Source organism: Labeo rohita, unplaced genomic scaffold, assembly GCF_022985175.1.
Source record: "Labeo rohita strain BAU-BD-2019 unplaced genomic scaffold, IGBB_LRoh.1.0 scaffold_1187, whole genome shotgun sequence".
NCBI lineage: Eukaryota > Metazoa > Chordata > Actinopteri > Cypriniformes > Cyprinidae > Labeo > Labeo rohita.
Genome location: NW_026127326.1, coordinates 1 through 24,931, shown reverse-complemented (window position 1 = coordinate 24,931; position 24,931 = coordinate 1). Strand labels below are relative to the sequence as shown.

General features: G+C 36.6%; 1 pseudogene; it reads left to right on the top strand.

Moving 5' to 3' along the window:
* Positions 1 to 1,410: 1,410 nt before the first annotated feature.
* Positions 1,411 to 24,357, top strand: LOC127157731 (NACHT, LRR and PYD domains-containing protein 12-like; annotated as a pseudogene).
* The last annotated feature ends 574 nt before the right edge of the window (positions 24,358 to 24,931 follow it).

Genomic DNA, 24,931 nt, shown 5'->3' with positions numbered 1-24,931 from the left:
GCAGCAGCCATTGCGATACGTGAGCACAGAACGTCTTCTATGTTTAATTACTATATTCTAAACCGTATTTAAAACCTTTCAAGGTTGTAGGCGGGGTCTTGGGTGTTAGCAAAAGGAAGAAGCTACGCCATAAAACACCAGGGAAGCGGATGAGATAAAACACCATAAAACCACTCAGAAATCCAATTAAAGTCAAATCTAACATCTGGTTTGATCTTTTGATTTACACAAACACTGTCATGTCACTCAGAGCTGACAGGACCCCAGTGACATGCCAGTCAGAGTGACAGAGTGGTCATAAACACATAAATTCAGCCATAAATTCACTCATAAATCTAATCATGTACACATTAGACATATGTCTACCTGTCCATCAACAATGACAGGAGTCAAAAATATGGTCATAAATCCAGTCATAAATCAGGTCATAAATCATATTTGATACGTAAGGTGAATTGTAATACTACTGTGGTGGCCGCCCATGCATAAATAGTCTTTTTAAAGAGAATTTGTTTGGGCGCCAACCAGGATTAATCCTGACAGAATTTAAAATAACCCACCACCACCTGTTAATATTGAACCACAAAACTGGGGGGGGGAAACTCTGTTCACAGTTCACCAGGGAAGATTTATTCCACAATGCAAAGTTCATAAAAAATAACTTGTTTGAAAAGGAAAAAAGAAAAAAAGAAAAAAAAACAAGCGAAATGAAAAACTGTCCAGCACTTTGGTTCAATTCAAGTTTGAAATCCGTGTATAAATTGTGCCACACCAGTTTGCAGAAATGGAGGAAGCTGGAGAGTGTTTCGGTTGTCGTCAGACAACCAGGACAGGTGGGATAAGCAGCCGCCACTTGTCTTGAGAACAGCTTCACTAAAACCCGATGATCTTGAAGTGCAACGCTTAAAAGTCTAGTGAGACTCCGCAATGCACCAGACATTGCTCCCAGGAAGCAACACTTTGCACGGTAATCCAATCACTGTCACTACTGCAAATCTTACTGATGACGCAATCGCTCTCTCAGTTAGGACTGACTTCCCTATATACTACTTCCTTCCCGTTTTTTGCATTGCCACAAACATATTTGTAAAAATAAGTGATTTATAAAAAATCAAGTATTTATTAATAATTTACTAAGGACATTATCATTTCTAGATATGCACAAACATGTTTGGAAAAAAAAACTTGTGCCATGTTAAAATATCACTTATTAATCATCTATAAATGTATATTAATGTTTAAATGATTTGTTAACCTTTAGCAAAACACTTTTAAATGACTTGTAGTTGATTATTATTAATAAATCTCACTAAAAATTTTATTATAAAGTCTTACCAATGTCTCCAGTCACTCTCGCAACTAAACTTGTAAAAACTCTGATCTGTGTGTTTTTTTTTTCAGATGTGTTGACAAAATGAAAGTGAAAGCAGATTGTTTTACATGCAGCGTTTGCAAGTGATGGTAAGATATGTTTGTTTTTCATTTGGAAAAAGTGATCATCAAACTGTCTTTTATATTTGATGATGTTGGAATTTACATGTACCTAAGACATTTTGAGAACTTGTCTGGTAGCTAAACATTTTGATCAAAGCAGGTCTTCAGTTGTGGAGCACAAAGGCACTTCCTTATTATTTTAGATAAGCATAAAATACTCCCTTAATCATGAAGCTCTCAAGAAACATGATGAAATATGGACAAACAGGGATTACAAGATTGTTACATGTTTCAATCTGATGTTATGTAAAAACTATTTCAAACTTGTATATACTTGATATACTTGATCAGTGTAAATGAAAGTGGCCTACTGCTGTTACCCCATAGTTTGCAAAGGTTGTGATAAGGTTGTGTTTTACACTGTAGATAATATTAAACGTAATATATGTATTTTAGTCATAGATACTACTCATGCATTGCCGTTTTTAACTAATATAAAGAATACCTCACCTTTGTGTTCTCTCAAAATGTCTGTTTCCAGAAATATTTTAACACATTGTGTATTTCATAAAATAATTACAATAGATAAACTCATACTATTGTTTTAGACCAGCCTTTCTCTAAGTGTGGGGCATAGATACATGACAAGTGGGATGCGACAAATGGGAGGAAATTTGGTCATTTTTGTGCCCATCTCTTTTAATTTCTTCATTTATTGACCATACACTCAAAACAAAACAACACATCTAAATGTAAGCCTTACGTAAAACTAGTGTTGTCATGATACCAAAATTTTGACTTCGATAACTGACTAAAATATCACAATACTACTGCTGAACCAATACTATGAAAAAACAGAACAACAGGAAAATTAATTGAATAATAGATGATCCAAAACAATGTTTTAAAACAAAGCATTTCATCCCCCTTTTAAAAAATACAAAAAAATAAAATAATAATAATCACATGCCAGTGCCACTACACAGGACTATGGTGAACAACTACCGAGCCTACAGGTATGTAGAGATCTTTGCTATATTGGTAAGTTAGCTTAAAGGATAAAGCCAAATCATATTTCATGATATAGTCATTTTATTTCACAACAACAATTTATATCATGACATAGTCATTTTTTGTTACTGTATCTTTGTTATTAATAATAAGATCCCAGATGCAAGTTACATACTAAAGGACAATAAAACAAAGACACTAATGAAATAAAGAGGGCCCTATTAAATATTTTATTTTTTTCATAAATTCCATTAAAATTTTTCTAGACTCTATTTTAATGCTTACATAATTTTTTAAAAATCTAAATCATGTCTAATTAATTGAAATCAATTGATTACGTTTAACAAAAATTACATGTTTTAAGGCCCTTTGAAATATGTTTTATTATTTTTGTCAAATTCAGTTTTGTTTGTGATTCTGTTTTTCATTAATTCTCTGGATCCTATTTTAATTGTTTCATTACATTTTAATAATCAAATAATAATTTCATTACATTTCAATAATCAAAAGCAATGCACTACCACTAATGCCAACATAATTATCAAGTCTGTTCAAAAGGAAGTTGTGGTCAACAGTGTCAAACGCAGCACTAAGATCCAGTAGCACTAACAGAGAGATACAACCACGATCGGATGACAAGAGCAGATCATTTGTAACTCTAAGAAGAGCAGTCTCAGTACTATGATACGGTCTAAAACCTGAGTGGAAATCTTCACAGATATAATTTTTCTGTAGAAAGGAACATAATTGTAAGGATACTACCTTTTCTAATATCTTTGACAGAAAAGGGAGATTCAAGATTGGTCTGTTAATTAATTAATTCGTAGGGGTTAAGTTGTGTTTTTTTTTTAATGAGAGGCTTAATAGTTTTTAACGCTTTTAGGATAGGATAGGATAGGATAGGGTACATTCACGCCAGGTGGTATGAAAAACCTCTAGTTTTGTTTCCTCCAGCTGTGCTCCATGTTCCCGGCTGCTGTCCTTAGGCACAGAGGAGCGATCATATCTAGAGTTATAGAAAAGAGAGAGTCAGTAGTTTCTGTTAGATCATCAAGTTTTTTCTGAGCTATTGGTTATGCTGAGGAATTCAGGAAGTCAGGAAGATTACTTACAAAGCAGTCTTTTGTAGTAGAAGTGATGGTTCTACCATACTTGTAATAAGGAGTTAAATTTACAGTTTTATTTATCTGGAGTATACACAAGACTAGATAATGATCAGAGATATCATCACTTTGCTGCAGAATTTCAACGACATTAACATCAATTCCATGTGACAGTATTAAGTCTAGAGTATGATTTTGATAATGAGAATGTCCTGACACGTGTTGCCTAACCCCAATAGAGTTCAGAATGTCTATGAATGCTGCTCCCAGTGCATCGTTTTTATTATCAACATGGATGTTAAAGTCACCCACTATTAAGACTTTATCTGTAGCCAACACTAACTCAAATAGAAAATCAGCCTGATATTCCTGATATTCAGTAAGCCAAGCTTTATCACTTGTTTCTTTGTATTATATACAGTTTTTTATTTGTTAAACATCATTTAGATTGTTACTCTTAAATTGGTTTGGACGTTTTTTGTATTTTCTACCTCAGGGAACAGACACAGTCTCTATAGCATGATATCTAGGTGAAAGGGTCTCTGTGTGCTGAGAATTCACTGATTTCGGTGATGTGAGACGGCTAGCAGACGGTCGGTTTAGCCAGTCTGTTTGCTTCCTGACCTGGGCCCCAGTTAGTCAAGTGCAAACTCTAAGACTATATGCCATATTACTAGAGAGAAGCACCACCCCTGGACGGATGAAGACCATCTCTTTTCAACAGGTCAGGTCTGCCCCAAAAACTTGTCCAATTGTCTATTAAACCTATGTTATTGTGTGGGCACCACTTAGACATCCAGCCATTTAGTGACGACAGTCTGCTATGTATCTCGTCACCACGATACGCAGGGAGGGGGCCAGAGCAAATTACAGTGTCTGACATCATACTTGCAACTTCACACACACCTCTTTAACATTATTTTTAGTGATCTCTGACTGGCGAAGTCGAATATCATTAGTGCTGACGTGAATAACGATCTTACTGAATTTACGTTTAGCATTAGCCAGCATTTTTAAATTTGCCAAGATGTCAGGCACTCTCGCTCTCGGTAAACATTGCACATTGTGTGCAGTAGAATGTGTGACCCGGACCCGTATTTAATCTGAAAGTGGGACCCGAACCCGTGCAGACCTGAGAAATACCTTAAATTTACTACCTGGACCCGACCGTTATTCAGAAATTGGACCCGAACCTGGCTTGTTTTTTTTTTTTTTTGTTTTAAAAACGCATAGAACAAGAAATGCGTTACACTGTACAGCATGTGCAGTGGTGTAGTGATGTCTGGAGAAGTTGGTATACTCTCAATTTATTTAAGGTAGTGTTTTTGTTGTAATGTACTGATTCAAATTAGTAATCAACAATTAATTATCATGTTACCCACTTTGTGCCCCTCCCCTGACATACTCTCGCGGATACAGGCAGCATTTCTGTCACACAACAGGATGAAGCGGCAGCGGGTGCAATCATATTTCAAAGGAAGTAGGTGCCACGGTCTTGCTTTTATGGAGTATTTCCATTTATTCACGTGCAATTGGATTAGATATCATGTGGTGGACTGTACCTGCGTATACTGTGCACTGCACCATCATGCGTGTTCAGTAACATGTACGTCTCTTCTTCAGTAAAAGAAAACAATACAAAACATATGCTTAAAGCTCCACATAGTTAATCTTATGAAGCGTAAAGGACGAATTCACATGAGACAGCTTGATACCATCTGCTTGCAGTACTAACAATAACAAAGCATCACGCATGTTTTTTTCCCACCTTATTTCCCACTCACACTTTTCTCATCCTAATTTTACAAGTTGCAAGTTACAAAACACATGCAAAGTGCTGACTGACACAGAAAATTGTGCTTCCATGCATCTCTACTCCATCTAATCTCCAAAATAACCAGATTTGGAGCTTACAATGGCTAGTTTACTATGCATTAACTAGTGACCAATATTAACTAGTAAACAGCAGCAGTTTAAATGAAGTTCCAAACGTAGGTTCGGGAGGAGCCTAATCATTCAGTCCTGTCAATCATCATTACGAGCCTATATAAGCAGCTCTCATTGCACCGTCCCAGCCTCAGTTCATCTGGCTTCCCTCCACCTCCCTTCTCCTCCTCTGTTTATGTTATTCTCCCTCTAGGTATTATCGCAATGGGGGGGGGTCGAACTCTGCGCTCAAGCCGAGCTTCGGGTTCGAGCCTCCATTAAGGACAGTAAGCCAAGTTCGTTTACCATTGCCCATCAGGACTGGATGGGCAGGTGAACTCGTGAATCACTGATGTGTGAATTTGTCTTAGGATTGAGCTGAGCGATGTGATGAGAATGGTATAAAAGTAAATGTAAATGTTTTGTAAAGTAAATATTTTACCATCTTTACAATACAGAATGATACACAATAAAGGTGTTGATTAAGGATTGGCACATGGTTTGTCTAAAAGATATTAAAAACCCCACATAGACAAATAACCAACATAAAAAATTTGATTTTCACTACAAGGGGACTTTAAATGTTTTATAGAATGATTTATAATGATATGAGGCCATTTAATTACTGTAGTTTTTGTGATTGTTTGTCACTGTCATCTAGATTCAGTGGTGGAGATCAAACTCTTTAGATTCATCATAGGTAAAACTCGAACATCTGGAGGTGAAGATGTTTCTCCAGAATGCAGGTACTTTGAGTAACATATGATGTGTCAAAAACACACTTTTTTTTTTTCTTTTTTTTTTTTTACTAAGTTTAATATTGAAACAATGTTGTATTTTTGTATTTTTTTTATTACTTTATTTTAAGATGATTCTCATTATAAAGGATTAAATGTGTGATTTTTTTTTTTTTTTTTTTTTTTTTTTTTTTTTTTTTTTTTCAGTTCACCAGAATATATCAGAAGCAGAGCCCAGCCGTGTTTCTATGAAGAGTGATGCATCTATGGGTCAGCCAATATACTTTAACAGTGGAGAAACACAGTCTGGTCTCAGGTATTGTGTTTATATAAAATATGTTTATAGCATGACATTTTATATTATATATGATCAGTTCAGTTCACAACAGTATTGTTTTTGGTAACACTTTATTCTAAGAACCTATTCTCACTATTAACTAGGTGCTTATTAAAATGCATATTACTAGCATATTGGCTGTTTATTAGTATTTATAAACCACATATTAACGCCTTATTCTGCACGACCATATTTTATTTTTTTTATACCTACCCCATATCTAAACATAACTGCTACCTTACAGCTACATAATATCTGACTCAGTGGCTCAAGTGATGAAACATTATTCTTTGGGGAAGCCGTGGCCTAATGGTTAGGGAGTCAGGCTTATAAATGAAAGGTTGCGGGTTTGAGTCCCAGGTCTGGCAGGGATTGAAGGTGGGGGGAGTGAATAACCAGTGCTCTCTCCACCCTTGAGCAAGGCACCAAGACAAGTGTGCACATGGATGGGTTAAATGCAGAACGCAAATTCTGAGTATAGGTCACCATACTTGGCCACATGACACATCAGATATTAGGTAGCAGTAAGGTAGTTCACTAAATATGACTACTATTTAGATAAGGAGTTTATTGATGGAATAGTTGTAGTTAATATTTAACATGTGTTCTCTATTGTAAAGTGTTACCCAGTTTTTGTATAAAGAGTGTATGAAATGATAAAGTGCTCTTTAAAGTGAATTTGATAGTAAAAAAAATGTATAGCTGAATTGTTGCATACAGTAATTTAAAGAATGACCTTTAATCTCTCTGTGTTGTAGTTCAGTTCATCAGAATATATCAGAAGCAGAGCCCAGCTGTGTTTATATGAAGAGTGATGCATCTATGGGTCAGCCAATATACTTTAACAGTGGAGAAACACAGTCTGGTCTCAGGTATTGTGTTTATATAAAATATGTTTATAGCATGACATTTTATATTATATATGATCAGTTCAGATTATTGTTTTTGTATCACTTTATTTTAAGAACCTATTCTCACTATTTACTAGTTGCTTATTAGCATGCATATTACTAGCATATTGGCTGTTTTATTAGTATTTATAAACCACACATTTACTCCCTATTCTGCATGACCATATTTTATGTTTCTTATACCTACCCCATACCTAAACTTAACTACAACCTTACTACTTATTAATAAGCAGCGATTTTTTGGAGGGAAAAGTCATGGTAAATAGTGAATATGTGTTCCCTATTGTAAAGTGTTACCCAGTTTTTGTGTAAACAGTGTATGAACTGATAAAGTGCTATTTAAAGTGAATTTGATAGTGATAAATGTATAGTTGAACTGTTGCATACAGTTATTTAAAGAAATTTAAAGAACTTTAATCTCTCATTCTTATAGTTGGGTTCAGCAGAAGAGATCAGAACCAGAATCCAGTTGTGTGTCTATGAAGAGTGATTCATTTATGCATCAACCAATAAGGTTTAACAGTGGACATTCACGGTAGAGGCCTGCATGGAACTGTTCTCTTAATCCCACTGCCACTGAATTTCTGACCATTTTTGCTCATGCCCGCAAACATTCTAACATTCACATATATTTTGTGCAATAAGGGAACCACTATAAATATGCGGGGTATCTAAATCCCTTTTGAAAGAGTGTTTGCTGTTCACTTTCACTTTTGATTTAAATCATTCTGTATAAAGGGAGCACATCTTAGAAGATCAGATATTTGTCAATGAACTATGGATCTGTTAAACAGCAAATCCTCCAGCTCCATGCTGTTAGTAAGGGTTGCCAGGTTTTCACAACAAAACACAAAAGCCGCCCAATTGCAACTCAAAACTAGCCCAGTTGTGTTTCAGGAGTGGGGGTGGCATTCTACATATGATAAAACTCTGCTAGATGTTAAGTTTGTGAAGAACTGGTAGGAAGCCGTTGAGCTTTGTTTATGATCAATGTAGATAAAAGTGACACTAAAATATATATTTTTTAGGTATGGAAATGACTTTTTGAGTTTTGATATTTGGGATATGATCATTGTGCTACTTAGGGCTGATTTTGACTAGCATGAGCTAGTTTTTGTCACACAGACCTGGCAACCCTAGTGGTGCAGAACAGACACTTTCAATTTAGTGTAGCATACTTCCCATGAGATTTATGCTGGGTCCCAATCTCAGACTCAGGTTTTGAGTATAAACTGTAAAAGATATGATGTGAAGATATAATACAGCATATACTGTATAAAATATTGTGATTATTAACTCATGTTAATACATGATACAATAAAACTAATTTTTATTTTACAGTCATGAAGTCCTCAACACATTTAGATCAAATCTGATGAAAAAGTTTGAGTGTCTGTATGAGGGAACAGCGATGCAGAGAAACCCAACGCTGCTGAATGAGATCTACACAGAGCTCTACATCACAGAGAGTGAGAGTGGAGAGATAGGCAAAGAGCATGAGGTGAGACAGATTGAGACACAATCCAGGAGAGCAGCAACAGAGGACACAGCCATCAAATGCAATGACATCTTTAGACCTTTACCTGGACAAGACAAAGCCATCAGAACTCTGCTGACAAAGGGAGTCGCTGGCATTGGAAAAACTGTCTCTGTGCAGAAGTTCATCCTGGACTGGGCTGAAAAGAAAGAGAATCAGGACGTCCAGCTCATATTTCCCCTTCCTTTCAGAGAAATTAACTTGATGAAGCACAAAACACTCAGTCTTACAGACCTTCTTCATGTCTTTTTCCCTGAAACCAAAGAAATTGAAGTATTCAGTAAAGAATATAAAGTGTTGTTCATCTTTGATGGTCTAGATGAGTGTCGCCTGTCTCTGGAATTTCAGAGCAATGTGTATGATGTAAGTGAATCAGCCTCAGTGGATGTGCTGCTGATGAACCTGATTGTGGGGAATCTGCTTCCCTCTGCTCTCATCTGGATCACCTCCAGACCAGCAGCAGCTGATCTCGTCCCCTCTGAGTGTGTCCATCGAGTGACAGAGGTACGAGGCTTCAGTGAGCCACAGAAGGAGGAATACTTCAGGAAGAGAATCAGTGATCATAGTCTGGCCAACAGGATCATCTCACACCTGAAGTCATCGAGGAGCCTCTACATCATGTGCCACATCCCAGTGTTCTGCTGGATCTCAGTCACTGTTCTACAGAAGATGTTGAGTCGAGCAGAGAGTGGAGAGATTCCCAAGACTCTCACTCAAATGTACACACACTTCCTGATCATTCAGACCAACATCAAACATGAGAAGGACTATGAGAAAAACGTGACAGATGAAGACATGATATTCAAACTGGGGAAACTGGCTTTTCAGCAGCTTGTAAAAGGCAACCTGATCTTTTATGAGGAAGACCTGAGAGAGTGTGGCATTGATGTGACAGAAGCATCAGTGTACTCAGGATTGTGCACTCAGATCTTCAGAGAGGAGTTGGGCTTGTATCAGAGTAAAGTATTTTGCTTTGTTCATCTGAGCATTCAGGAACACCTAGCAGCTCTATATGTGCACCTCTCCTGTGCAAACAACAACAGGAATGTGTTTGACCAAACTAAACATAGTCTTTTGTCTAAAGTCTTAAACTGGATGAAGTCATTACCTGAGCTGCATCAAAGAGCTGTGGATGAGGCTTTACGGAGTAAGAACGGACATCTGGATCTTTTTCTGCGTTTTCTTCTGGGTCTCTCAGTAGAGGCCAATCAGACTCTTTTAAGAAAACTACTGACACAGACAGGAAGCTGCTCCTGCCACAAAGAGGAAACAGTTCAGTACATGAAACAGAAGATCAGGAAGAATCACTCTCCTGAGAAATCCATCAATCTGTTCCACAGTCTTAATGAACTGGGTGACGATTCACTGATGCAGCAGATCCAAGATTATCTTAAGTCTGGTAAAATAAGAGAAACCAAACTCTCCTCTTCACAGTGGTCGGCTCTGGTTTATGTGTTACTGACATCAGAGCAAAAGATGGATGTTTTTGATTTAAAACAGTTTATTGGAGCAAACATGAAAGCAAATAAAGTTCTTCAGAATCTATTACCTGTGGTTAAGGAATCCAGATCAGTTCGGTGAGTAACACTAAAAACAGTCACTCCACTTTTAACATGTGCTTTCTCACTAAAGCACCAAATTGGTAGCTGAAGAGGTTTTTGTGTTTCTGTGTGAGAGTTGGATGACTGTAGAGCTCAATGTGAAAGATGAAGATGAACATGAAGGCTTGAATGTGAGGGGGCTATGGAGAATGCCTTTGCCATGACCAGTGTCTGAAGCTTATTTTTTAAACATGATAATGAAATTGACACTGGCAGGTGACAGCCTATGATGTCATAACTGGTGCGGCCAAGAGTGTATAAGGGCACCTATAAAATATGTCATCCTCTTTCTTGTCCTCTTTCTTGGGTACTGAGGAAAATTAAAAAGAAGTATGGTTTCAGTTAACATCTTGATTTTATGTGTTTATTTATTTATTGATTTATTTATTTAGTTTTGGCACTTTATTATGATAGGATAGTGTATAACAGATAGGCAGTGAAGTGGGAGCAAGAGACAGGGATAGGATCAGGAAAAGTCCTTGAGCTGAAATTCGAACTTATGATGCCCATAGATTAATATTAAAACTATTATTTTAATACAATAATAATAAATTATTTATACACATTTAAGTCGTCCTGTGGTCCCTTTAGAAGTTTTCTGAGGATTTGAGAATCACTGCTCAGGAGTGAGTGGCCAATTACTACTTCCTGGTTTACATCCAATACTTTAAACTAGAGCTCTTCAACTTCAGTTCTGGAGGGTCAGTGTCCTGCAATCTTATGTTCCAACCCTAATTAAACACCCTTCTGTAATTTGTAAGTAATTCTGAATATTGTGATATATTGGTTTGTCTCCAGTAATAAGCTGATGAGTTGAAGCAGGTGTGATATATGAGGGAGACATACAAAATGTGCAGGGCTGGGGGTACTCAAGGACAGAAACACTGGATTACAGCTAAACTCAGCAGGGGTTGAACTTGGCCCTCAAGCCGAGCCTCAGGTTCGAGCCTCCATTAAGGACAGCAAGCCAAGTTTGTTTGCCATTGCCCATCAGGACTGGATGGGCAGGCGAACTCGTAAAATTTTACTTAATCTCTACGGCTGTTACGTGGTTGCTGGTGCTGGATGGAAGACAGGATACAACGTATGACACAAATCTTATTTTAATCACTTCCAAGAGGAACAGGCAGGAACACAGAGCGATATCCACACACACTGCAGACACTAATCAACAATAAAGACCGACAGAGAACTCAGGATACAAACAGGCTTATAAAGGGAAACTAATAATTGCAGACAGGTAAAGGGGATGGCGCTAACGGGGGTTAAACCAAAGCAGACAGATCGACGGGGGGAGACAATGGGAGAAACCAAAACAGAATACAAACAGACAGAACTGTGACAGATAGTCCAGGAGGCCATGGTGGATCTGGGGGCTCAGGAGGCCATGGCCGGGTAAACATGCCGGGCCGGGTTAGGAAAATAACATTTACCTGTGTGTGTGAGTATGCAATGGTGCTGGCAGGCAAATAACGAGCAAGATTTTGATATTAGTGACCATTTATTGTGCACGGTGCTCAGTGAAAACCAGTGGTACCAGAGTATTTACAATATTTACAGTATTTACAAAGGCAAACAACCAAACAGGGGAAGGGGGAGCACGGGAGGTGCCAAATAAAAGAAATAAACAAAACAAAACACAGCTAGCTAGTGTTTGTAGTCTAAGCTAACTACCCTAACTACCCAAAAAAAATGTAGAAAAAAAAGGTCTTCAGCGTAACAACGGACCATTTCAGATGGTTAGTCTATTTACACCAGTTCATTCCATTTAAATTAATCTTTCTGTTTCTTGTGTTTTTATCCTGAGTTAACTATTTGTTTTATGGCCCTACATTTTTTTTCTTAAAACTAAAACAATCAAATGTTCACTGACTACTGAATTTACTTCAGTTGTATCACTACATTCAAAGGTTTTTGTAAGTATGCTGTCCTCCAGATTATAAACCTTACCAGATAAGCACACTAATATCTCTTTTTTTTTTTGTTCTCTATACAGGCTATGTGGATGTAACCTCACTGCTCAGTCTTCTGAGAGTTTGTCATCAGTTTTACAATCCTCAATCCTAAAAGAGTTGGACCTGAGTAAAAATGACCTGAAGGATTCTGGAGTGAAGCTTCTTGCTGATAGACTAAGAAGTCTAAACTCTAAGCTGGAGAAACTGAGGTTTGAGTATCAAGCACTTGGTTGATTTTTTTTTTTTTTTTTTTTTTTTTTTTTTGGCATTACATTAATTACTAAAAATCTGTATCCATTTACTATTTCTTGTTTTCTTGTTCAGATTGTCCATATGCAATCTCACTGCTCAGTCTTGTGAGAGTTTGTCATCAGTTTTACATTCCTCAAACTCTGTCCTGAGAGAGCTGGACCTGAGTAATAATGACCTGAAGGATTATGGATTGAAGCTTCTTTTTGATGGATTGAAGAGTCCAAACTGTCAAATAGAGATACTGAGGTTTGAGTTTGAAATATTTGATTGATTTATTAAAATTACATTAATTATGACATGACAGCTCTTGAAGAGTTTAGCATAATATACATGAAAATGTTAATGTGTTTGGTCTTGGTGGAACAGATCTGCTAGTCTCCTTCTGTGGCAGAGCAAGTAACGGGTCTTGCAACTGCCAATACTAGGGGTGTAATGGTACACAGATGTCACGGTTCTGTATGTACCTTGGTTCGGGTGTCACTGTTTGATACAATTTTGGTACAACAGAAAAAAATACTAGATTTGTTTTCATTTATTTTTAACAGACAGTAGTACAAATCAAAAAAATTTCCACCTACATGTGAAAATATTAAATACTATATCAAATTATGTCATATATAGGCTATAAAATCTGCAGTACATATATACATACAAGGAATTAATACTTGACATGCATTTAATTTAGTTAACTGTTAGACAAGAGGGAAAAACAGTGCAACACGTAACGTAGCCTATATTTGCTGATTTTCAGTTCAGTTTTGTGACAGAAAGGAAACTTAAATGGCAGAAAGCAACATTCTGTTTGTTTTTTTGTTTAAGTTGATTTTGCTGGTATGAGGAAAGTTGAAGTAATCGCGCCGGCGCACATAAACACAACTGAAGTACAAACCCTATAATTTACATAATAAATAATAGATAAGCATTTGGATACATCGTCAATATGAAATATTTTTTTTGAATATTTGGATTTGTGCCAAATAAGAAAGGAAGGATACAAGAGCACAAAGCTCCATTTCGCAAACAGTTTAGTGAGCAAGCCTTTAAAGTAACGTTATAGTTATACGAACCCACAACCTATAAATTAGGTTGTGGGTTCGTGTCTCTGGTCCAGCAGAAATTGTTGGTCGGGGGAGTGACTAACCAGCGCTCTCTTCCACCTTCAATACCATGCATGAGCAAGGCACTGAACTCCCAACTGCTCCCCAGGGACCGCAGCAATATAGCTTACCATTGTTCCGGGTGTGAGTTCACGGTGTGTGTGTGCACTTAGATAGGTTAAATGCAGAGCATAAATTCAGAGTATGGGTCGCCATACTTACCAACACATCACTTCACCCACACTCACTCGCTGTGCCAGTTTTGTTTTTCTGGTTAACCACAGTGACACCCCCAACCCCCAGTATGTGAGTGGGTGACAAGGCCAATGTGTTAAAATAATTCAGTATTTAGTTTAATCATCGTTCTATATTAACACACTGCTTTTTTGATGCAGAGATCGGAGATCAGTTGTGCAATCAGAAACATTGAGTTCTTAAACTTGTTGTCAGAGCTGTCCCACGACTTTTAGAATCAATACTGAATCACTACATTATATTTCTCAGCAAAAAAATGGATGCCTGGTTGCTAGACTAAGATGTCTTTTGTGTCTGATTAATTTGTTTCATTTAATTTAATCTAATACTGCCAAAAACACACAAGGTTTACATATAAACACAGTTAGTTATGTCTAAAATGAAAGTAAACAATTCGGAGAGAAACTGAGGCATGCAGTGCTTAAAACAACAGTACAGCTACTAAACATGCTACCGCTTATTATTTAAGGGATAGTTCACCCAAAAATGAAATTTCTTTCATTATATACTCACTCACATGTTCTCCCAATTCTGAATTAATTTCTTGTGCTGAACACAAAAGATGATTTTTTGAAGAATGTGGGTAATCAAACAGTAGCTGGTCCCCATTGACTTTGGTAGTAGGGTGACAAAATACTATGGAAGTCAATGGTGACCAGTAACTGCTTGATTACCCAAATTCTTCATAATAACTTTTATGTTCAACAGAAGAAGGAAATTAATTCAGGTTTAAAACAACTTGAGAGTGAGTAAATGAGAGTATAAAAATAAACACTCTGACACAACTGACAGATAGATGAAATCATTTTAATTTTGGGTGAACTATTCTTTTTATGGTAATACAACAACAAAACAGAAAAAAATCACTCACTGCTCTTGACTGATGAACTTTAATATAGTTGCATTAAAAATATAATTGATGTAGTGTATATAGTGTTTTATTTTAATATATGTTCATTCAGTTTCTTGAATGTTACTGCTAAATACTGTGCCTGAAAAATAAAGCAAATAAAAAAAGTTTGTTTTATTTGTGTATTATGTATATGTTGCATATAATGTGTATCTTTGTTCTTATTTTCTAGTCACAAATATAAAATAATGACAAACATTTTTATCTTTACCCACTTTGGCCTAAATGCCTGCCATTCTTTTTTATTTTATATTTTGTTACCTTGAAAGGCTTTTTTTTACAATAGGGAAATTAGTTTGGCTGGACTGCTCAGGCAACTAGTAAAATAGAAAAACCAACATGACAAAAAAATTGATTAAAAACATGAATCATGATATTCTTGAAAAAAAAAAATCATCATATGATCATCATTTTGGGTGTAGGGGATCTACAGAAGTCAATTTTGCTCAAAGGGAATCATTTAAGATTGAACAGAATCTCCGTTTTACAGCGGATCAATGAATCGGCCAGTGATTCATTGAGCGAGCCGTATAACATCAACTCTACTGGATACTAATATCCAAAATATAGTGAAAACACTATGTATTAGCACGGTAACAAGGTCGGCAGTTTAAGACATTAATTTATAAGCACAAAACACAAGATACTTCTCTTTTCAATATAAATAGGAATTTATTGGAAAAACCTAAGACATATAAACTAATCTAACACATAGACGCGCATTCACACATTCATACAATTGCAGAAAGAGAGAGAGATGAGGAAAGAATGAGTTTAGAAGAGTGAAAATGTGAAATCCCAAGTTTATAGCATAAGTATATGCAATTGCTTAGACCTGAACAACCATCAATCATTTAATTAACCCTCGCGTTGAGTTTCTCAATGAGGTTATTAAACGTTATATTAAATGCACCAGTTCAGCTAGAATCTGGAGGTTGTACTTGCGTTGCCTTTGTGTTAGGGGGTTTCCTTTGATGACGTCGTTGCAGAAAGGGGTTCCCCGAGGTTGCTGATTGGTTGGAAGTCCGTGGTCGTTGGAGGTGATGTCTTGGGCGTTGGCTGGATGATAGAGTCGTGTACGCTGGTTGAAGTTTTGAGGCAGGCACGAAGTCTGAGACACGGCTTAGCGGCCAAACTTAACTTAGAACACGAAACTCTCAACGGAAAGAAAAGATTAAAGTAAAAGAAAGAAATGTGACGGTCTCCTCATGTTTTCGTTAGAGGAGTGGCTGGCGTGCAAGCCAGGAAGCGTTCAAAGAACGCAAAAAGCAGCGGCAAATTATGGCAAAAAGCATGGCTAAAAGAGATGGCACGAAGCACAAACTAAAAGCACAAGCTAAGAGCCTGACTAAAAGCAATGGTTAAACCAATAGCTAAAAGCTAAAAGCTAAAGCAACGGCTAAAAGCATGGCTAGGAGCGATGGAAATAGCTAAAAGCAAAATTTGATGGTGTCCTGTGGTTTTAAACTCAGCTTTGGACACATCCCAAAATGGTGTCTTGACCAATTAGATGTTGTCTTAACTCAGGATATTGCTATGTTTCGCCATGGCCGGGTAAACATGCCGGGCCGGGTTAGGAAAATAACATTTACCTGTGTGTGTGAGTATGCAATGGTGCTGGCAGGCAAATAACGAGCAAGATTTTGATATTAGTGACCATTTATTGTGCACGGTGCTCAGTGAAAACCAGTGGTACCAGAGTATTTACAATATTTACAGTATTTACAAAGGCAAACAACCAAACAGGGGAAGGGGGGAGCACGGGAGGTGCCAAATAAAAGAAATAAACAAAACAAAACACAGCTAGCTAGTGTTTGTAGTCTAAGCTAACTACCCTAACTACCCAAAAAAAATGTAGAAAAAAAAGGTCTTCAGCGTAACAACGGACCATTTCAGATGGTTAGTCTATTTACACCAGTTCATTCCATTTAAATTAATCTTTCTGTTTCTTGTGTTTTTATCCTGAGTTAACTATTTGTTTTATGGCCCTACATTTTTTTTCTTAAAACTAAAACAATCAAATGTTCACTGACTACTGAATTTACTTCAGTTGTATCACTACATTCAAAGGTTTTTGTAAGTATGCTGTCCTCCAGATTATAAACCTTACCAGATAAGCACACTAATATCTCTTTTTTTTTTTGTTCTCTATACAGGCTATGTGGATGTAACCTCACTGCTCAGTCTTCTGAGAGTTTGTCATCAGTTTTACAATCCTCAATCCTAAAAGAGTTGGACCTGAGTAAAAATGACCTGAAGGATTCTGGAGTGAAGCTTCTTGCTGATAGACTAAGAAGTCTAAACTCTAAGCTGGAGAAACTGAGGTTTGAGTATCAAGCACTTGGTTGATTTTTTTTTTTTTTTTTTTTGGCATTACATTAATTACTAAAAATCTGTATCCATTTACTATTTCTTGTTTTCTTGTTCAGATTGTCCATATGCAATCTCACTGCTCAGTCTTGTGAGAGTTTGTCATCAGTTTTACATTCCTCAAACTCTGTCCTGAGAGAGCTGGACCTGAGTAATAATGACCTGAAGGATTATGGATTGAAGCTTCTTTTGATGGATTGAAGAGTCCAAACTGTCAAATAGAGATACTGAGGTTTGAGTTTGAAATATTTGATTGATTTATTAAAATTACATTAATTATGACATGACAGCTCTTGAAGAGTTTAGCATAATATACATGAAAATGTTAATGTGTTTGGTCTTGGTGGAACAGATCTGCTAGTCTCCTTCTGTGGCAGAGCAAGTAACGGGTCTTGCAACTGCCAATACTAGGGGTGTAATGGTACACAGATGTCACGGTTCTGTATGTACCTTGGTTCGGGTGTCACTGTTTGATACAATTTTGGTACAACAGAAAAAAATACTAGATTTGTTTTCATTTATTTTTAACAGACAGTAGTACAAATCAAAAAAATTTCCACCTACATGTGAAAATATTAAATACTATATCAAATTATGTCATATATAGGCTATAAAATCTGCAGTACATATATACATACAAGGAATTAATACTTGACATGCATTTAATTTAGTTAACTGTTAGACAAGAGGGAAAAACAGTGCAACACGTAACGTAGCCTATATTTGCTGATTTTCAGTTCAGTTTTGTGACAGAAAGGAAACTTAAATGGCAGAAAGCAACATTCTGTTTGTTTTTTTGTTTAAGTTGATTTTGCTGGTATGAGGAAAGTTGAAGTAATCGCGCCGGCGCACATAAACACAACTGAAGTACAAACCCTATAATTTACATAATAAATAATAGATAAGCATTTGGATACATCGTCAATATGAAATATTTTTTTTGAATATTTGGATTTGTGCCAAATAAGAAAGGAAGGATACAAGAGCACAAAGCTCCATTTCGCAAACAGTTTAGTGAGCAAGCCTTTAAAGTAACGTTATAGTTATACGAACCCACAACCTATAAATTAGGTTGTGGGTTCGTGTCTCTGGTCCAGCAGAAATTGTTGGTCGGGGGAGTGACTAACCAGCGCTCTCTTCCACCTTCAATACCATGCATGAGCAAGGCACTGAACTCCCAACTGCTCCCCAGGGACCGCAGCAATATAGCTTACCATTGTTCCGGGTGTGAGTTCACGGTGTGTGTGTGCACTTAGATAGGTTAAATGCAGAGCATAAATTCAGAGTATGGGTCGCCATACTTACCAACACATCACTTCACCCACACTCACTCGCTGTGCCAGTTTTGTTTTTCTGGTTAACCACAGTGACACCCCCAACCCCCAGTATGTGAGTGGGTGACAAGGCCAATGTGTTAAAATAATTCAGTATTTAGTTTAATCATCGTTCTATATTAACACACTGCTTTTTTGATGCAGAGATCGGAGATCAGTTGTGCAATCAGAAACATTGAGTTCTTAAACTTGTTGTCAGAGCTGTCCCACGACTTTTAGAATCAATACTGAATCACTACATTATATTTCTCAGCAAAAAAATGGATGCCTGGTTGCTAGACTAAGATGTCTTTTGTGTCTGATTAATTTGTTTCATTTAATTTAATCTAATACTGCCAAAAACACACAAGGTTTACATATAAACACAGTTAGTTATGTCTAAAATGAAAGTAAACAATTCGGAGAGAAACTGAGGCATGCAGTGCTTAAAACAACAGTACAGCTACTAAACATGCTACCGCTTATTATTTAAGGGATAGTTCACCCAAAAATGAAATTTCTTTCATTATATACTCACTCACATGTTCTCCCAATTCTGAATTAATTTCTTGTGCTGAACACAAAAGATGATTTTTGAAGAATGTGGGTAATCAAACAGTAGCTGGTCCCCATTGACTTTGGTAGTAGGGTGACAAAATACTATGGAAGTCAATGGTGACCAGTAACTCTTGATTACCCAAATTCTTCATAATAACTTTTATGTTCAACAGAAGAAGGAAATTAATTCAGGTTTAAAACAACTTGAGAGTGAGTAAATGAGAGTATAAAAATAAACACTCTGACACAACTGACAGATAGATGAAATCATTTTAATTTTGGGTGAACTATTCTTTTTATGGTAATACAACAACAAAACAGAAAAAAATCACTCACTGCTCTTGACTGATGAACTTTAATATAGTTGCATTAAAAATATAATTGATGTAGTGTATATAGTGTTTTATTTTAATATATGTTCATTCAGTTTCTTGAATGTTACTGCTAAATACTGTGCCTGAAAAATAAAGCAAATAAAAAAAGTTTGTTTTATTTGTGTATTATGTATATGTTGCATATAATGTGTATCTTTGTTCTTATTTTCTAGTCACAAATATAAAATAATGACAAACATTTTTATCTTTACCCACTTTGGCCTAAATGCCTGCCATTCTTTTTTATTTTATATTTTGTTACCTTGAAAGGCTTTTTTTTTACAATAGGGAAATTAGTTTGGCTGGACTGCTCAGGCAACTAGTAAAATAGAAAAACCAACATGACAAAAAAATTGATTAAAAACATGAATCATGATATTCTTGAAAAAAAAAAAAATCATCATATGATCATCATTTTGGGTGTAGGGGATCTACAGAAGTCAATTTTGCTCAAAGGGAATCATTTAAGATTGAACAGAATCTCCGTTTTACAGCGGATCAATGAATCGGCCAGTGATTCATTGAGCGAGCCGTATAACATCAACTCTACTGGATACTAATATCCAAAATATAGTGAAAACACTATGTATTAGCACGGTAACAAGGTCGGCAGTTTAAGACATTAATTTATAAGCACAAAACACAAGATACTTCTCTTTTCAATATAAATAGGAATTTATTGGAAAAACCTAAGACATATAAACTAATCTAACACATAGACGCGCATTCACACATTCATACAATTGCAGAAAGAGAGAGAGATGAGGAAAGAATGAGTTTAGAAGAGTGAAAATGTGAAATCCCAAGTTTATAGCATAAGTATATGCAATTGCTTAGACCTGAACAACCATCAATCATTTAATTAACCCTCGCGTTGAGTTTCTCAATGAGGTTATTAAACGTTATATTAAATGCACCAGTTCAGCTAGAATCTGGAGGTTGTACTTGCGTTGCCTTTGTGTTAGGGGTTTCCTTTGATGACGTCGTTGCAGAAAGGGGTTCCCGAGGTTGCTGATTGGTTGGAAGTCCGTGGTCGTTGGAGGTGATGTCTTGGGCGTTGGCTGGATGATAGAGTCGTGTACGCTGGTTGAAGTTTTGAGGCAGGCACGAAGTCTGAGACACGGCTTAGCGGCCAAACTTAACTTAGAACACGAAACTCTCAACGGAAAGAAAAGATTAAAGTAAAAGAAAGAAATGTGACGGTCTCCTCATGTTTTCGTTAGAGGAGTGGCTGGCGTGCAAGCCAGGAAGCGTTCAAAGAACGCAAAAAGCAGCGGCAAATTATGGCAAAAAGCATGGCTAAAAGAGATGGCACGAAGCACAAACTAAAAGCACAAGCTAAGAGCCTGACTAAAAGCAATGGTTAAACCAATAGCTAAAAGCTAAAAGCTAAAGCAACGGCTAAAAGCATGGCTAGGAGCGATGGAAATAGCTAAAAGCAAAATTTGATGGTGTCCTGTGGTTTTAAACTCAGCTTTGGACACATCCCAAAATGGTGTCTTGACCAATTAGATGTTGTCTTAACTCAGGATATTGCTATGTTTCTCCTCCCAAAACATAAATCAGCATGTTATCTTATCAGTCACATGGTCAGAATTTTCCTGCTCTTGCAGAGTATAATTTGGCCATGATTCCTATAACATGAATACAACACATTTGACAATGAATTGATTGGTGGAAACATTCAAAGCATGAATTTTCAAACTCATACATACCAAACATGAATATAAACCCTTAAGCTATTCAATAGTTATTAAAAAGGACATACACAACGAGTGATTAGAACATAATAGACAAATGTGTGGGTGGCATACATAGCAGGGAGTTATGCAATGGTCTGATGTTCATTCATATGTCCTTTTAAGCATCGTTTTGGTGCATATTTAGGTAAAATGGACAGTCTCTGCCATTCTGTGAACTAAGGGCATGTTCCAAGGAACAAAGGAATTTAGAAGAAACTTGGTCTGGTTCTTGTCTTGGGTGGGGGAGCACCACCCAACAAAGTTTCCTCATGTGATGGTCCTGATGGGCTGCATCTTTGACTATTAATCTTGGGTTTCTCGCCCCAATATTGATAATTTCCTTCCTGAGATGGGATTATCAATAATTGTGTTCTTTTGTTTTAATGTTGCAAGTTGTTCAAAGCTGTGAAAGTTAGTTGGTTAGGCTTACTTCAGGCTGGCTGGCGCCAGGGTATCCTGGACAGATTTATGACGTGGTTCTGGGCCCCTTTGTGGAATTTGGCTCTTTGGTTTCAACCAAATGTTCTGATCGAATCTTCCATTTGTCTGATTCGCTCTGATACCCTACATGGGCCTGGGCCACCATACTGACCGCCTTAACACTAGTAGCCTATGACTATGTGTGCCTGGGCTATCATGCCGTTAACGCTAGTTAGAATGTGCAACCCACCAAATTAAAGTAATTTGATAGCTGTCATTGATTTAATTATTAAACCTTTATTTGTACAGTAAAGCGATTAGGAGCAATAAATAAAGTGTTACTCAGATACTGTGTGCAGCTAAAATCAACTGCACACTTAGCACAGCTAACAAAAACATAATAAATAATAAATAAATAACCATGACATTGAGGTTACACAGCTAAATATGGCGAACTCCTTTTGAAGTGTATACAAACCTGTTCTAATATCTGTAACTTGTCTTCACAGCAGTTACATACACTAGACTCCTTGTTAGTGCAGCTATATAAACACAGATGTGTAAATGGTACTACTCATATGCTTAGTATATCACTCCTGCATATGAAAGACTGTTAAACATGACACTTTGTTTAAAACTTGTTAATGGTTGCTTATTTCGAAAATAATGGGACAGATCCTGTAATATGTTTTCAAACCCGCAGGACAGGGGTGCCTCCAGGACAGGTTTGATCTTAGAGTTCATGATAGAATTTTGGATTTACAAAAAATCACACTGTTAAGATTTATTCTGTATTCAATTACTATTTCTTGTTTTCTTGTTCAGATTTTCCAAATGTAATCTCACTGCTCAGTCTTGCGAGACTTTATCATCAGTTTTACAGTCATCAAACTCCGTCCTGAGAGAGCTGGACCTGAGTAACAATGACCTGCAGGATTTAGGAGTCAGTCTGCTTTCTGATGGACTGAAGAGACCAGACTGTCAGCTGAACATACTGAGGTTTGAGTTACAAACACTTTGATTTTTTTACAAACATTGATTTTTTTAAGATTATGTTAATTACTAAAAATCACACTGCTAAAATGTATTCTGTATGCAATTCATTTTTCTTGTACAGATTTACTAAAAATCAAACTGTAAAGATTTTTTCTGTATCCAATTACTATTTCTTGTTTTCTTGTTTAGATTTTCCAAATGTAATCTCACTGCTCAGTCTTGTGAGAGTTTGTCATCAATTTTACAGTCCTCAAACTCTGTCCTGAGAGAGCTGGACCTAAGTTACAATGACCTGCAGGATTCAGGAGTGAATCTGCTTTCTGTTGGACTGAAGAGTCCAAACTGTCAGTTGGAGATACTGAGGTATGAGTTAATCAGATACTTATAGCTAGTAATCAAGTAACACTATAACGTGAATGTAAAAATAACACACGCGTCAACCATCTGCCTCAATTTATTTGATTGATTACCACAATCATTTTGATGTTGACAAGTGTTATTAGATAGCTGAGGCAGATGACCCTAAAAAAAATAACGTTTTAAATGTTTTGTCATCTGAACAGCAAACAAAAAGGTGCATGATGAAGTGCAGCAGAGCAGCATTAAAAATGTGTTTAAAAAAGTACTAAAGTGTTGAGTTAAGCACACAAATGACATTAAATCAGTATCCTGAATTTATAAATGTGTGTATTCAAGCTGTAAACAGAAATGTCAGTAGGATGTACTGCTTTTGGAGCACTTTTCCCATGATATGCTACATTTTGATGTTTTTGACAGAGAGGATTGCTTACAGTACAATAAATACACTGCTAGTGTTAACACAGTATATTGGCCAGTTTAAACAAAGCCGGTAATAGTAACAACTGTGTCTGTATGCAGTCATGTTGTTGGTCTCATGTGCAGTAACCTACTGTATTACGCATTCCTTCCTATTGCAATGACCGTTAAATGCAGTAGTATTCAAAGACCTTAGTGTCTCTATTTCTGCTTAACCTGCACAAAAATCATGCTTAAACCACACACACCTAAACAAGCTAATCAAGGTCTTCAGGATTACTAGGGCTACAGGCAGGTGAGGGTTTTTTTAGGGCTGGAGCCCAACTCTGCAGGAAATCGGCACTATATGATTAATGTTGCCTATCACTGCTCTAAAGTATGTATTAAATTCCATATAAAAATAGGTTATATCAGTGACCTTGACAGAAGCCTTATATGAAATTATGAGACAAATAGGAATACTTTTGATAACTGAAAAGAGACAGGCGTAAAATAGGTATAAAAGTGTGAAAGCGCCATGTCTGATTGTCATACTAGTGTCATGTGGACTTTTATCTGTGTTTGAAGATTATCTGGCTGTATGGTGACAGAGGAGGGCTGCCATTATGTGTCTTCAGCTTTAAGTTCAAACCCCTCACACCTGAGAGAGCTGGATCTGAGCTACAATCACCCAAGAGATTCAGGAGAAAAGCTGCTCTCTGAAAAACTTAAGGATCCAAACTGCACACTGGACAAACTCAAGTATGTTGAATATTTCATTTAAACTCCTTAGTGTTTTACTTTTGACTGGTTGTGTGTGTGTGTGTGTGTGTGTGTGTGTGTGTAGTGCCGCTGTCAATTTAACACACTAACTTATTCATTTGTTGCGAAAATTATTACAAATTATTTTGGGCAGAAATGCCCCTGATAGAGTTTTTAACATCACATTCAATTCAATTCAATTCCATTTTATTTGTATAGTGCTTTTCACAATACATATCGTTGCAAAGCAACTATACACCAAATTAACGTTTTTACAATATATGTAGTAGTAGCTTACTAGTGTTGACTACGTCAAGTTGATGTACATACGGCAGAGATGTATGGTAAAGATCAATTAATGACATAATCAAACAGACAAATAACACCATAAATTAGTAGCAGAATTCGGTAGTGCTGTATGTTGTTTCAGGGTTGGCATCATCTTAAGTCCTCTGAGGGGTTGACATCATCTCTTCTTAAGTGTTCTGTATCCAGACTGGAGCTTGTGAATTCCTAGTTACCATGGGATGTCAATCCTATGGCAGAAACAGAGAACAAATAGGAACATAATTAG